At 43.0% G+C, this 13,538-nt stretch overlaps 1 non-coding gene across 1 annotated transcript; it reads left to right on the top strand.

Moving 5' to 3' along the window:
• Window positions 1-13,463: 13,463 nt before the first annotated feature.
• Trnas-aga (transfer RNA serine (anticodon AGA)) lies at window positions 13,464-13,538 on the top strand. Its single transcript has one exon. It is a non-coding gene; the product is annotated as a tRNA-Ser (tRNA).

The following is a 13,538-nucleotide window of genomic DNA, read 5'->3' as shown; positions in this document are numbered from 1 at the left end:
GAATACTCTGTATATGTGACATATCTTCCAATATTATGATTAATTTATATTATGTCGGTTTGACTCTCTTTCATTTTAAGCTATGGTTCATTATTTTTATTTCTTGAGAATTTCATTACACATTTTTATTATTTTTCTTTCTTGAGAATTGCACTATACATTGCACGTTTTGCTTTTGTTTGCTCTGTACCAGGCCTATCTCAGTTAATGCCATTCCTACAGTAATACGGTTTTAGCGCTATTGGTAGCGGGTGGCGTCTTGGAGAAAACGTGGGGTTACGTGCATGTTGTTTCTTAGACTGCCCCTCCCCCCCTTCCCCCTGCTCTCGGTGGTAATCCCTGGCGGTGGCCACTTATGATGTACGAGGGTTGGAACTTAAATAGTGGCAACTATTTATTCACAACCGATACAAAAGAGTTACATGTTTGCACCTATTACTCTCTTTCAAAGTAGTCACCAGCGTTGTGTAGAACCTGTTGCCAGCAATGTGGAAGGCGTAGTATACCGTTAGCAGAGCCCATTCTGTTGATGGTGCGAATGGAGAGGTCTAAAGTTATGGAGATTCTCGTGTACGACTGTGATGGTGTTATCCTAACACATTACGTTCCTCCACGGCAGACCGTCAATGCACAGTATTATTGCTTGTTTTTGGTGCATCACCTGCGACTAGCTTTTCGGAAGAAGCGGCGACACTTTCTGCGCAACCCACCCATCAGTTTGCACGACAATGCGCGAGCGCATACAGCGCAAGCTGTGGCTGCTCTGTACCATCCACCATACTCCCCAGACTTAAGACCTTGTGACTTTGATTTGATTCCGAAGATGAAGTAACCACTTCGTGGCATTCGCTTCAGAACTGCTCCAGAGATTCGACAGGCAGTAGACCGCTCCATTCGCACCATCAACAGAACAAGCTCTGCTAACGGTATACTACGCCTTCCACATCGCTGGCAACGGGTTCTACACAACGCTGGTGACTACTCTGAACGACAGTAACAGGTGCAAACATGTAACTCTTTTGTACCGGTTGTCAATAAATAGTTGCCACTATTTAAGTTCCACCCCTCGTATATATGTACTCAGGCTGCTCACGTGACAGTCTGTTGACCGGTCTTGCTGGGCGTCCACTACACATGGCGGGTCGTGCACTTGTATCATAAGCTGCTTTTGAGGTTCAGAAATTGGCATTCTACAGCATTTATGCCTTCGTTTTATTTTCTTAAGCCTATATCAGAAGTCTGGTCATTTTCAGTTGATCTGTAGGTTATATTGGGCTGGCAGTGAGTGTTTCTTTGGTGATACATACATGGTTTTTTTCGGTTAGGCCCTGTTTACTTGGTGTCGCGTTGGTGTCTCAAATGATCTTTTCATGCCTCACCTGCATGGGATCTTGCATGCTACTTGATAAATTTGCTGGATTTTTTATATGCCTAGTACGATTTTCTCTTACACAATCAATGTTACCTGCTGTTCACATTTGTAATTTTATATAGTATCCCGCTTCATTTCCCTTGTTTTTTATAGCGTCTGAAGATGGGATTTACATCCTTAACTAGGGTCCTGCGTACAATTTTATCAAATAAAGGATTTTTCAAATACTTCTGGATCGGATTTATTCATCATGAAAATTTTAGCAACAGTTGTGGATATCCCCCCAAAGAGCACAGCAAACAAATAGTGTTTTACACTGTTCCGGAATATGTTCTGGCCAACTTCACAAACCGTTGTAAGGCTGTACATGAGATGAACATGTTCAGTTTCTTGTGGCTGTAGCCTAGTTTATGCACAATAGCGCTTGGATAAAGGACCAAACCACAGTCTCAAATTTACAGTAGTGACCAGTCACATTCATCTAAATATGTAGGACGAAGTGAATTCGCCGAGTGCAAATATCGTGGCATCGGCTATATGAGGTGTAGTGCGCACAGAATACCGTGGCAGGTAGATGCGTAGACGGCAGGGCATGCACGGAGAGAGCGGCAGTGGTGGGGGTTACGGGCAGGTGTCGTAGGGGTAATGTCAAGCGCTGGAGGGGACGTGGCGCTCTAAACTACAGCCCGCTCTCATTTTCTATAAATATTAAGTGGAGACCCTCCATACCCTCACATGCAGGATGGCCATTCAGAAATATCTACTGTCGCTTCTGCTTTGGTTAGTATCTAAAGAGAATTTCGCCAAAAATGTAGTGATTTGTGCTGTTTGAGGCTTTCCCGGCGTTGCATTTGCTTGATAGGTTTCCGGGATTTACGCCGGATAACACTGTAAAAACCGGACAACATTTCAGCGAGACAACTGCCTGCCATCTTCAGGTGCTATTGTCGCGTCGCTGAGAAGCTCGACAATTTATATGTTGGCTTTCTAGAACAGCGCAGACCGCGACCCGTTTCTCCAGCAGAGGGCTCTGGTATTCGACGCCGTCTACGATTGGTCTTCGATGACGTTATGCCCCCGCTGGCGCCTGCGCTGTTCTAGAAAGCCAACATATAAATTGGCGAGCCTCTCAGCGACGCGACAGTAGCACCTGAAGATGGCGGGCAGTTGTCTCGCTGAAATATTGTGCGGTTTTTACAATATTATCCAGCGCAATTCCCGGGAACCTATCAAGCACATGTAGTGATTTATTTTCGCCTGGCTTGTTAACCATTTGTAACTTACCATTTGTAACTTTCCGAGAAGCGTCATGAGTGGCGAATTTTGAGTGAAACCTATACATTTCTCTAGTTGTCATATTAAAATTTGCTTCTTTTGCCAATACACATTGGAGTTTACACAGTCTACCCTCACTATCATGTTGTGCAGACGCAGTTGCAAAAGAATTCTGAAGAAGTGGTTTATTAAATTTATTAATTGAGGAACTGAGGAAAAGTAAGCTCCATAGCTTATGAAAAAGCACACTTTCCGTATAAATTAGACGTGTAATGTCTTGACTTAAGTTATTCCAAAATCCATAACATTTCTCGTTTCACGCACTATTGATAGCCCTTAAAAATTGCATTCTTTCCTCGAAAAAGTGGTTAGTGGAATAATACTGTAGATAATAAAGTTCTGCATAATAACAATATGGCAAGATACTCTCCTCTTTGCATCCTATCATTTTATTCGCTATGTTAGCTACATTTCATACGCTGCAACACATTATGTAATATGCCCCAAACGCAAAATCATACCTACCTCTATTTTTCATTGCAAACTTTTTCGAATTTCACGCAGTGTCTTACTTCCACGTAAATATCACAATAACTATGACCATTAACGAAATGCAGGTGGTGGCTCATGTCCGTACCAATGACGTATGTTGCTTTGGATCGGAGGAGATTATCTCTGGTTTTGGGCGGCTAGCGGAAATGGTAAGGACTATCAGTCTTGCTTCCGAGATTAAGGAGGAACTCACCATCTGCAGCATCGTCAACAGAACCGACTATGGTCCTTTGGTGCAGAGCCGAGTGGAGGGTTTGAATTAGAGGCTCAGGCGGTTCTGTGACCGTGTAGACTGGAGATTCCTCGACTTGCGCCATCGGGTGGTGCGTTCCCGGGTTCCGTTTAATAGGTCAGTAGTCCACTACACACAGGAAGCGGCTACACGGGTGGCGGGGGCTGAGTGGAAGAGACTGGGCGGTTTTTTAGGTCAGAGGGCCTCAGGGAACCACAGAAAGGGCGTCCGTCTCAAAGGGGGCAGGTAAAACACAATAAATTAGTTGTAGAAACGATGGGCATTGTAGTTGTGAATTGTCGTAGCTGTGTTGGGAAAGAATCAAAGCTCCAAACCCTAATAGAAAGCACTGAAGCTCAAATAGTTACAGGTACAGAAAGCTGGCTAAAGCCGGAAATAAGTTCAGCAGAAATTTTTTCTAACGATCTAACAGTGTTCAGAAAGATAGATTAAATACAACTGATGGGGGAGTGTTTATTGCTGTCAGAAGTAGTTTGCCTTGTAGTGAAATTGGGGTAAGTAGTTCCCGCGAAATATTGTGGGTAGGGGTTATACTTGACAATCGGACTAAACTATTAATTGGGTCGTTTTACCGACCCCCCGACTCAGAAGATATAGTTGCTAAACAGTTCAAAGAAAACTTGAGTCTCATTTCAAATAGGTACCCCACTCGTACAATTATAGTCGGTGGTGACTTTAACCTACCCTCGATATACCGGAAAAATTATACGTTTAAAGCCAGCGGCAGGCATAAAACGTCATCCGAAACTGTACTGAATGCTTTTCCGGAAAATTATTTTGAACAATTAGTTCATGAGCCCACTCGAAGCGTAAATGGTTGCGAAAGCATACTTAACCTCTTAGCAACAAATAATCCTGGACAAATAGTGAGTATCGTGACGAATACATGAATTAGCATCCACAAGGCAGTAGCTGCTAGGCTGAATACCGTAACTCCTTTCAAAAAGAAACGCAAAGTACATCTATTTCAAAAAACTGATAAAAATGCTCTTAGCGTCTTTTTAAGAGACAGTCTGCACTCCTTCCGATCTGACCATGTAAGCGTAGAAAAGTTGTGGAATGTTTTCAGAGAGATAGCAATTGAGAGATATATACCACATAAATTAATAAGTGATGGTACTGATCCCCCATGGTACACAAAACGGGTCAGATCGCTGTTGCAGAAGCAGCGAAGAAAGCATGCCAAATTTAAAAGAACGCAAAATCCTCAACACTGGCATAGTTTTACAGAAGTTCAAAATATAGCGCTTACTTCAGTGCGAGATGCTTTCAATAATTTCCACAGCGAAATCTGGCAGAAAAACCAAAGAGATTCTGGTTATACATATAGCACACCAGTGGCAAGACGCAATCAATACCTTCACTGCGCGATAACAACTGTGAAGTCACTTACGACAGTGCCATTATAGCAGAGTTATTAAACACGAAATTTTCCGAAACTCCTTCACCAAAGAAGACGAAGTAAATATTCCTTAATTCCAATCAAGAACAACTGCCAAAATGAGAAACATAGAAATAGATATCCTCGGTGTCGCAAGGCAGCTTAAATCACGTAATAAAAGTAAGGCTTCTGGTCCAGATTGTATACCAGTCAGGTTCCTTTCAAAGTATGCTGATACAATAGCTCCATATTTAGCAGTTATATACAACCGCTCGCTCACAGAAAGATCCGTACCTAAAGACTGATAAATTGCTCAAGCACACAAATAGCCAGAAAGGGAAGTAGGAGTAATCCGTTGAATTACAGGCCCATATCACTAACGTCGATTTGCAGTAGAGTTTTGGAATATATACTGTATTCGAACATTATGAAGTACCTCGAAGAAAACGATTTATTGACAAGTAATCAGCACAGATTCAGAAAATATCGTTCTTGCGAAACACAACTAGCTCTTTACACTCATGAAGTAATGAGTGCTATCGACAGGGGATGTAAAATTGATTCCATGTTTTAGATTTCCAGAAGGCTTTCGACACCGTTCCTCACAAGCGTCTTCTAACCAAGCTGCGTGCCTATAGAATATCGCCTCAGTTGTGCGACTGGATTCGTGATTTCCTGTCAGAAAGGTCACAGTTCGTAGTTGTTGTTGTTGTTGTTGTTGTTGTTGTTTTCAGTCCTGAGACTGGTTTGATGCAGCTCTCCATGCTACTCTATCCTGTGCAAGCTTCTTCATCTCCCAGTACCTACTGCAACCTACATCCTTCTGAATCTGCTTAGTGTATTCATCTCTTGGTCTCCCCCTACGATTTTTACCCTCCACACTGCCTTCCAATACTAAATTGGTGATCCCTTGATGCCTCAGAACATAACCTACCAACCGATCCCTTCTTCTGGTCAAGTTGTGCCACAAACTTCTCTTCTCCCCAATCCTATTAAATACTTCCTCATTAGTTATGTGATCTACCCATCTAATCTTCAGCATTCTTCTGTAGCACCACATTTCAAAAGCTTCTATTCTCTTCTTGTCCAAACTATTTACCGTCCATGTTTCACTTCCATACATGGCTACACTCCATACAAATACTTTCAGAAATGACTTCCTGATACTTAAATCTATACTCGATGTTAACAAATTTCTCTTCTTCAGAAACGCTTTCCTTGCCATTGCCAGTCTACATTTTATGTCCTCTCTACTTCGACCATCATCAGTTATTTTGCTCCTCAAATAGCAAAACTCCTTTACTACTTTAAGTGTCTCATTTCCTAATCTAATACCCTCAGCATCACCCGACTTAATTCGACTACATTCCATTATCCTCGTTTTGCTTTTGTTGATGTTCATCTTATATCCTCCCTTCAAGACACCACCCATTCCGTTCAACTGCTCTTCCAGGTCCTTTGCTGTCTCTGACAGAATTACAATGTCATCGGCAAACCTCAAAGTTTTTATTTCTTCTCCATGGATTTTAATACCTACTCCAAATTTTTCTTTTGTTTCCTTTACTGCTTGCTCAATATACAGATTGAATAACATTGGGGAGAGGTTGCAACCCTGTCTCACTCCCTTCCCAACCGCTGCTTCCCTCTCATGCCCCTCGACTCTTATAACTGCCATCTGGTTTCTGTACAAATTGTAAATAGCCTTTCGCTCCCTGTATTTTACCCCTGCCACCTTTAGAATTTGAAAGAGAGTATTCCAGTCAACATTGTCAAAAGCTTTCTCTAAGTCTACAAATGCTAGAAACGTAGGTTTGCCTTTCCTTAATCTTTCTTCTAAGATAAGTCGTAAGGTCAGTATTGCCTCACGTGTTCCAGCATTTCTACGGAATCCAAACTGATCTTCCCCGAGGTCGGCTTCTACTAGTTTTTCCATTCGTCTGTAAAGAATTTGTGTTAGTATTTTGCAGCTGTGGCTTATTAAACTGATTGTTCGGTAATTTTCACATCTGTCAACACCTGCTTTCTTTGGGATTGGAATGATTATATTCTTCTTGAAGTCTGAGGGTATTTCACCTGTTTCATACATCTTGCTCACCAGATGGTAGAGTTTTGTCAGGACTGGCTCTCCCAAGGCCGTCAGTAGTTCTACTGGAATGTTGTCTACTCCGGGGGCCTTGTTTCGACTCAGGTCTTTCAGTGCTCTGTCAAACTCTTCACGCAGTATCGTATCTCCCATTTCATCTTCATCTACATCCTCTTCCATTTCCATAATATTGTCCTCAAGTACATCGCCCTTGTATAGACCCTCTATATACTGCTTCCACCTTTCTGCTTTCCCTTCTTTGCTTAGAACTGGGTTTCCATCTGAGCTCTTGATGTTCATACAAGTGGTTCTCTTATCTCCAAAGGTCTCTTTAATTTTCCTGTAGGCAATATCTATCTTACCCCTAGTGAGATAAGCCTCTACATCCTTACATTTGTCCTCTAGCCATCCCTGCTTAGCCATTCTGCACTTCCTGTCGATCTCATTTTTGAGACGTTTGTATTCCTTTTTGCCTGCTTCATTAGCTGCATTTTTATATTTTCTCCTTTCATCAATTAAATTCAATATTTCTTCTGTTACCCAAGGATTTCTACTAGCCCTCGTCTTTTTACCTACTTGATCCTCTGCTGCCTTCACTACTTCATCCCTCAAAGCTACCCATTCTTCTTCTACTGTATTTCTTTCCCCCATTCCTGTCAATTGTTCCTTTATGCTCTCCCTGAAACTCTCTACAACCTCTGGTTCTTTCAGTTTATCCAGGTCCCATCTCCTTAAATTCCCACCTTTTTGCAGTTTCTTCAGTTTTAATCTACAGGTCATAACCAACAGATTGTGCTCAGAGTCCACATCTGCCCCTGGAAATGTCTTACAATTTAAAACCTGGTTCCTAAATCTCTGTCTTACCATTATATAATCTATCTGATACCTTTTAGTATCTCCAGGGTTCTTCCATGTATACAACCTTCTATCATGATTCTTAAACCAAGTGTTAGCTATGATTAAGTTGTGCTCTGTGCAAAATTCTACCAGGCGGCTTCCTCTTTCATTTCTTAGCCCCAATCCATATTCACCTACTACGTTTCCTTCTCTCCCTTTTCCTACACTCGAATTCCAGTCACCCATGACTATTAAATTTTCGTCTCCATTCACTATCTGAATAATTTCTTTTATTTCATCATACATTTCTTCAATTTCTTCGTCATCTGCAGAGCTAGTTGGCATATAAACTTGTACTACTGTAGTAGGTGTGGGCTTCGTATCTATCTTGGCTACAATAATGCGTTCACTATGCTGTTTGTAGTAGCTTACCCGCATTCCTATTTTCCTATTCATTATTAAACCTACTCCTGCATTACCCCTATTTGACTTTGTGTTTATAACCCTGTAGTCACCTGACCAGAAGTCTTGTTCCTCCTGCCACCCAACTTCACTAATTCCCACTATATCTAACTTTAACCTATCCATTTCCCTTTTTAAATTTTCTAACCTACCTGCCCGATTAAGGGATCTGACATTCCACGCTCCGATCCGTAGAACGCGTTTTCTTTCTCCTGATAACGACATCCTCTTGAGTAGTCCCCGCCCGGAGATCCGAATGGGGGACTATTTTACCTCCGGAATATTTTACCCAAGAAGACGCCATCATCATTTAATCATACAGTAAAGCTGCATGCCCTCGGGAAAAATTACGGCCGTAGTTTCCCCTTGCTTTCAGCCGTTCGCAGTACCAGCACAGCAAGGCCGTTTTGGTTATTGTTACAAGGCCAGATCAGTCAATCATCCAGACTGTTGTCCCTGCAACTACTGAAAAGGCTGCTGCCCCTCTTCAGGAACCACACGTTTGTCTGGCCTCTCAACAGATACCCCTCCGTTGTGGTTGTACCTACGGTACGGCTATCTGTATCGCTGAGGCACGCAAGCCTCCCCACCAACGGCAAGGTCCATGGTTCATGGGTTCGTAGTAATAAACGGAAAGTCATCGAGTAAAACAGAAATAATATCCGGCGTTCTCCAAGGAAGTGTTATAGGCCCTCTATTGTTCCTGATCTATATTAACGACATAGGAGACCTATGATAAACTAACATACACTAACAAGCGACAAACGTCGGCAAGCCCCTGCATATCAGCAACACTGACTGGTAACTACCAGCTGCTATTAGAGCCGACCAACAGGCCACAGCAGGGACACCGACGAGCTCGCCCACTGACGCGCAAACAATTCGCCAACATCACCCTAACTTGTTCATCCGATATATGACCTATTGGACACAAAAATTATAATAAACCTAACTGTTGCAGGTTGCTGACACTGAACGAGAGCTCTACACCGGCACCCAGCGGCAGCCTCCGAGCAACACGACCGCACAACGTCAAAGGTATCGACATGCATGATACCCACTACTAACAAAGCCTACCCTTGCACGACCTATCGCAGGCAGCAAGACATCCGCTACTGCTCTTACCTGGCCGGCCGCAGTGGCCGTGCGGTTAAAGGCGCTGCAGTCTGGAACCGCAAGACCGCTATGGTCGCAGGTTCGAATCCTGCCTCGGGCATGGATGTTTGTGATGTCCTTAGGTTAGTTAGGTTTAACTAGTTCTAAGTTCTAGGGGACTAATGACCTCAGCAGTTGAGTCCCATAGTGCTCAGAGCCATTTGAACCATTTACTGCTCTTACCACCCGACCTAACTATCGCAGAGGTTTTTATTTCCTTTGGCTCTTGCCTTGACACTTGTTTTCATCTGCCCTTCAAACCACTACCCTTCGTTCGACTTCGACCCAATCTATCTCCTGATGAGCGCGTATTAATGGTTAACCTTAACCAGACGTACGCAAACATCGCAGTACCCACATCTTGCGACATCTCACTTAGTGAAAACTAATCCTTATGCAGAGATGGCAGTAGACCTATTGAGTTGGCCATCATGCCAGTGTGCGCGTGGAGGGGCTCCACCTCTATTAAAAAAAAAAAAAAAAAATCTGAGTAGCCGTCTTAGATTGTTTGCAAAAAATGTTCAAATGTGTGTGATATCCTAAGGAACCAAACTGCTGAGGTCATCGGTCCCTAAACTTACAGGCGACTTAAAGTAATTTATGCTAGGAACAACACCCACACCCATGCCAGAAGGAGGACTCGAACCTCCGGCGGGAGGGATTGTTTGCACATGATGCTGTCATTCACTGTCTTGCAAAGTCATCAGATGACCGAAACGAATTGCAAAATGATTTTGATAAGATATCTGTATAGTGCGAAAAGTGGCAATTGACCCTGAATAAAGAAAAGTGTGAAGTTATTCACATGAGTACTAAAAGAAATCCGCTAAATTTCGATTACGCGAGAAGTCACACAAATCTCAAGGCTGTAAATTCAACTAAATACTTAGGGATTACAATCACAAATAACCTAGATTGGAACGATCACATAGATAATGTTGTGGGTAGAGCCAACCAAGGAATGCGATTCATCGGCAGAACACTTAGAAGGTGCAACAGGTCTACTAAAGAGACTGCTTACACCACGCTTGTCCGCCCTATTATGGAGTACTGTTGTACGGTGTGAGATCCGCATCAGATGGGACTGACGAATGACATCGAAAAAATTCAAAGAAGGGCAGCTCGTTTTGTATAATCGCGAAATAGGGGAGATAGTGCTACAGGCATGATATGAATTGGAGTGGTAATCATTAAAACAACGGCGATTTTCGTTGCGACGGGAACTTCTCATGAAGTTTCAATCACCAGTTTTCTTCTCCGATTGCGAAAACATTCTGTTGGCACCCACATACATACAGAGAAATGATCATCACGATAAAATAAGAGAAATCAGGGCTCGCACAGAAAAATTTAAGTGCTCGTGTTTCCCGCGCGTCGTTCAAGAGTGGAACGGTAGAGAGACAGCTTGGAGGTGGTTCATTGAACCCTCTGCCAGGCACTTTATTGTGAATAGCAGCGTAATCACGTAGATGTAGATGTATGGCACGTCATGATGAACATAACATGTAAAGCTAGAAGTAAAGCAAACATGAATTTTTTTACCGAATAGTTTCTGTAAAACAGTTTGAGAAGAGTGCAGGCGTGTGCCTCGATTATGTCATCGTAGACCGGCCGAAAGGTTTCCGATATTGTTGGCCTCCCATTCCGAACAAACGAATGAACTCGCCTTGCCCTTTGGACGAAAATTGGTCACTGCGCATCGGCCACAGTATCCTTCACGGGCTATATAGATATACTACAAAATTTTATCTCTCTCTAGTAGGTAGTATAGCTATACCTAATATTGCCGATTCCAAGATATTCGCACTCCGAGAACTTATTTCGAACTAAATTCGTACGGCTGCCAATCATCAGTAATGTCTGTTCTTTTACGCACGCTACGACCGACGAATTGGACGCGTGTAGGAGTTTTGACTGACCGACCGACGAACTTTCCTTGTCGGGTGGGTAGGAACCCCCGACATTCGACCACCCCCCCCCCCCCCCTCCCACGCACACACACACTACCCCACGAATTTTGCTGTGTGTGCTGTGTGTAGCGCTGTCAAGCCAACCGCCCGACGAAAGTTCGTCTTTTGTCACTGCGCGCTGGATTAAATGCTGTTATAATATTCGTGACAGGGTCCAAGGTGTACAAACTTTGTAAGCACCGAGTTTCTGGAAAAATTCAAAGACTACAGATGTCTCTGGGACACGTCGTACTACGAGTATAGTAAAATAGATGCGAGAAATGAAGCACTTTTCTCGTTTTTTAACGAATCCCGAGTAGTTTAGTGTGGCACATACAGAGAATAAAAGTTCGTCGACCTTCTGTGTCTTCGTTTATAGGTTTTATCTCACATACTTGTCGAATATGAAATCTAAAAACCGAAATATCGACATTCAATGGACGTTAAATTATAAAGCACACTTACTTCATTGTTCTAATAGTCTAATCAACATCCAAGCCCTCTGCTATGAAGAGCAAAATGTGTACTTTTTCCGGTTCTAACAGTTGCTAAATGCTTCATATCTTATGCATCTGTTGTGTTTACTAAATGATGTACGCCACCACCATGTGTAGTATTTTTTTTTCAATTTGAAATGAGTTTCTTAAACTTACAGGTCATCCTTTATGCTACATACATAAATAAATTAATATCGTTTACACGAACGTCTTTCGTTTTATTTATTTTGCTTTACCATGCTGCATTTCATCAGTCCACTCTAAATCACGTTGCAGGTTTCAAGAATCATTTTAGTTAATAGCTGTGGGGACACAACAGCATTGACTCAGAGGTGCTCGTAACTTCTGCCAGTTAGAAATCGTAACGTTGCTAATAGCATCTTTGCAGCTTACAGCCTCTCTCATGATTATTATTTTTCGTTGAGAATGGTTTGGTGATTATCAGTTCCAAAATGTTTGTCATAGCTTTGCCCACTACTTTCTCTCGCCTTTGTCTGGCCTTTTTATTCTAAAACAGCCAAGGCAAACCCTCGTTTTTGTTTCTGTGTGAAACAAGGCGGGATGTCGTAAATCATAAGCTCAATGAACCTCGGATAAACAAATCACAGCAGGGTGGCGCTGCCACGAAATTGATCGGTCGGCCGGTAAATTTGAAGCGTGTGTCGGAGCCGTAATCGGTCGGCCGATAAATTGATGTGTGCGTAGTAGTACTATACACCAAGGCGGGCGAAAGACGGTGACATCGTTGGTCACGCACGATTTCTCATAGTCTCATTCTCACTGATGCGGGAGTCCAGAGTAATGTTACGAGCATAAAATCACGACTGTAGGAGATTACTGTACAGGGATTCAGACAGTGTGACCCTATGGAAGTTTGGGTAGACCAGGGAGGCGTGCACGGAGAGCCAAAGTGATTAAGGCGACCGCTCGCGGTAAGTGGGAAATCTGATTTCGAGAACTGGTATGGCGCAAATTTTCACATGTCACTAATAGGTAACGTACTATACCTACACCTAATACAGACGCTGCCAAGATATTCGCACTCAGCGAATTTATTACGAACTAAATCCGTGCGGCTGTCGGTCGCCAACAAGAACTTTAAGAAATGCAAGTAAATGAGGAAAAATTGATAAATTTTATTTCGTCTGTCTCATTTGCATGGATACAAAATTTATTGCTGCTGTCGTTAACAGTTTCGGGTTGACTCGCCCATTCTCAAACCACACACCTTGTCATTAACCGTAAGTAGTTGTACAACATGAAACTTCCTGGCAGATTAAAACTGTGAGCCAGACCGAGACTCGAACTCGGGACCTTTGCCTTTCGCGGGCAAGTGCTCTACCAACTAAGCTACCCAAGCACGACTCACGCCCCATCCTCATAGTTTTACGTCTGCCAGTACCTCTTCTCCTACCTTCCAAACTTTACAGAAGCTCTCCTGCGAACCTTGCAGAACTAGCACTCCTGAAAGAAAGGATATTGCGGAATGGAAACATCCTCCAGGTTGTGGCTAAGCCATGTCTCCCCAACATCCTTTCTTTCAGGAGTGCTAGTTCTGCAACGTTCGCGGGAGACCTTTTGTAAAGTTTGGAAGGTAGGAGAAGAGCTACTGGGGGAATTAAAGCTGTGGGGACGGGTCGTGAGTTGTGCTTGGGTAGCTCAGTTGGTAGAGCACTTGCCCGAGAAAGGCAAAGGTCCCGAGTTCGAGTCTCGGTCCGGCAC

This window comes from Schistocerca cancellata, chromosome 2 (genome assembly GCF_023864275.1).
Source record: "Schistocerca cancellata isolate TAMUIC-IGC-003103 chromosome 2, iqSchCanc2.1, whole genome shotgun sequence".
Taxonomy (NCBI): Eukaryota; Metazoa; Arthropoda; class Insecta; order Orthoptera; family Acrididae; genus Schistocerca; species Schistocerca cancellata.
Note: the sequence above shows the minus strand (reverse complement) of the source record. Positions and strands in the feature narration are given on the sequence as shown.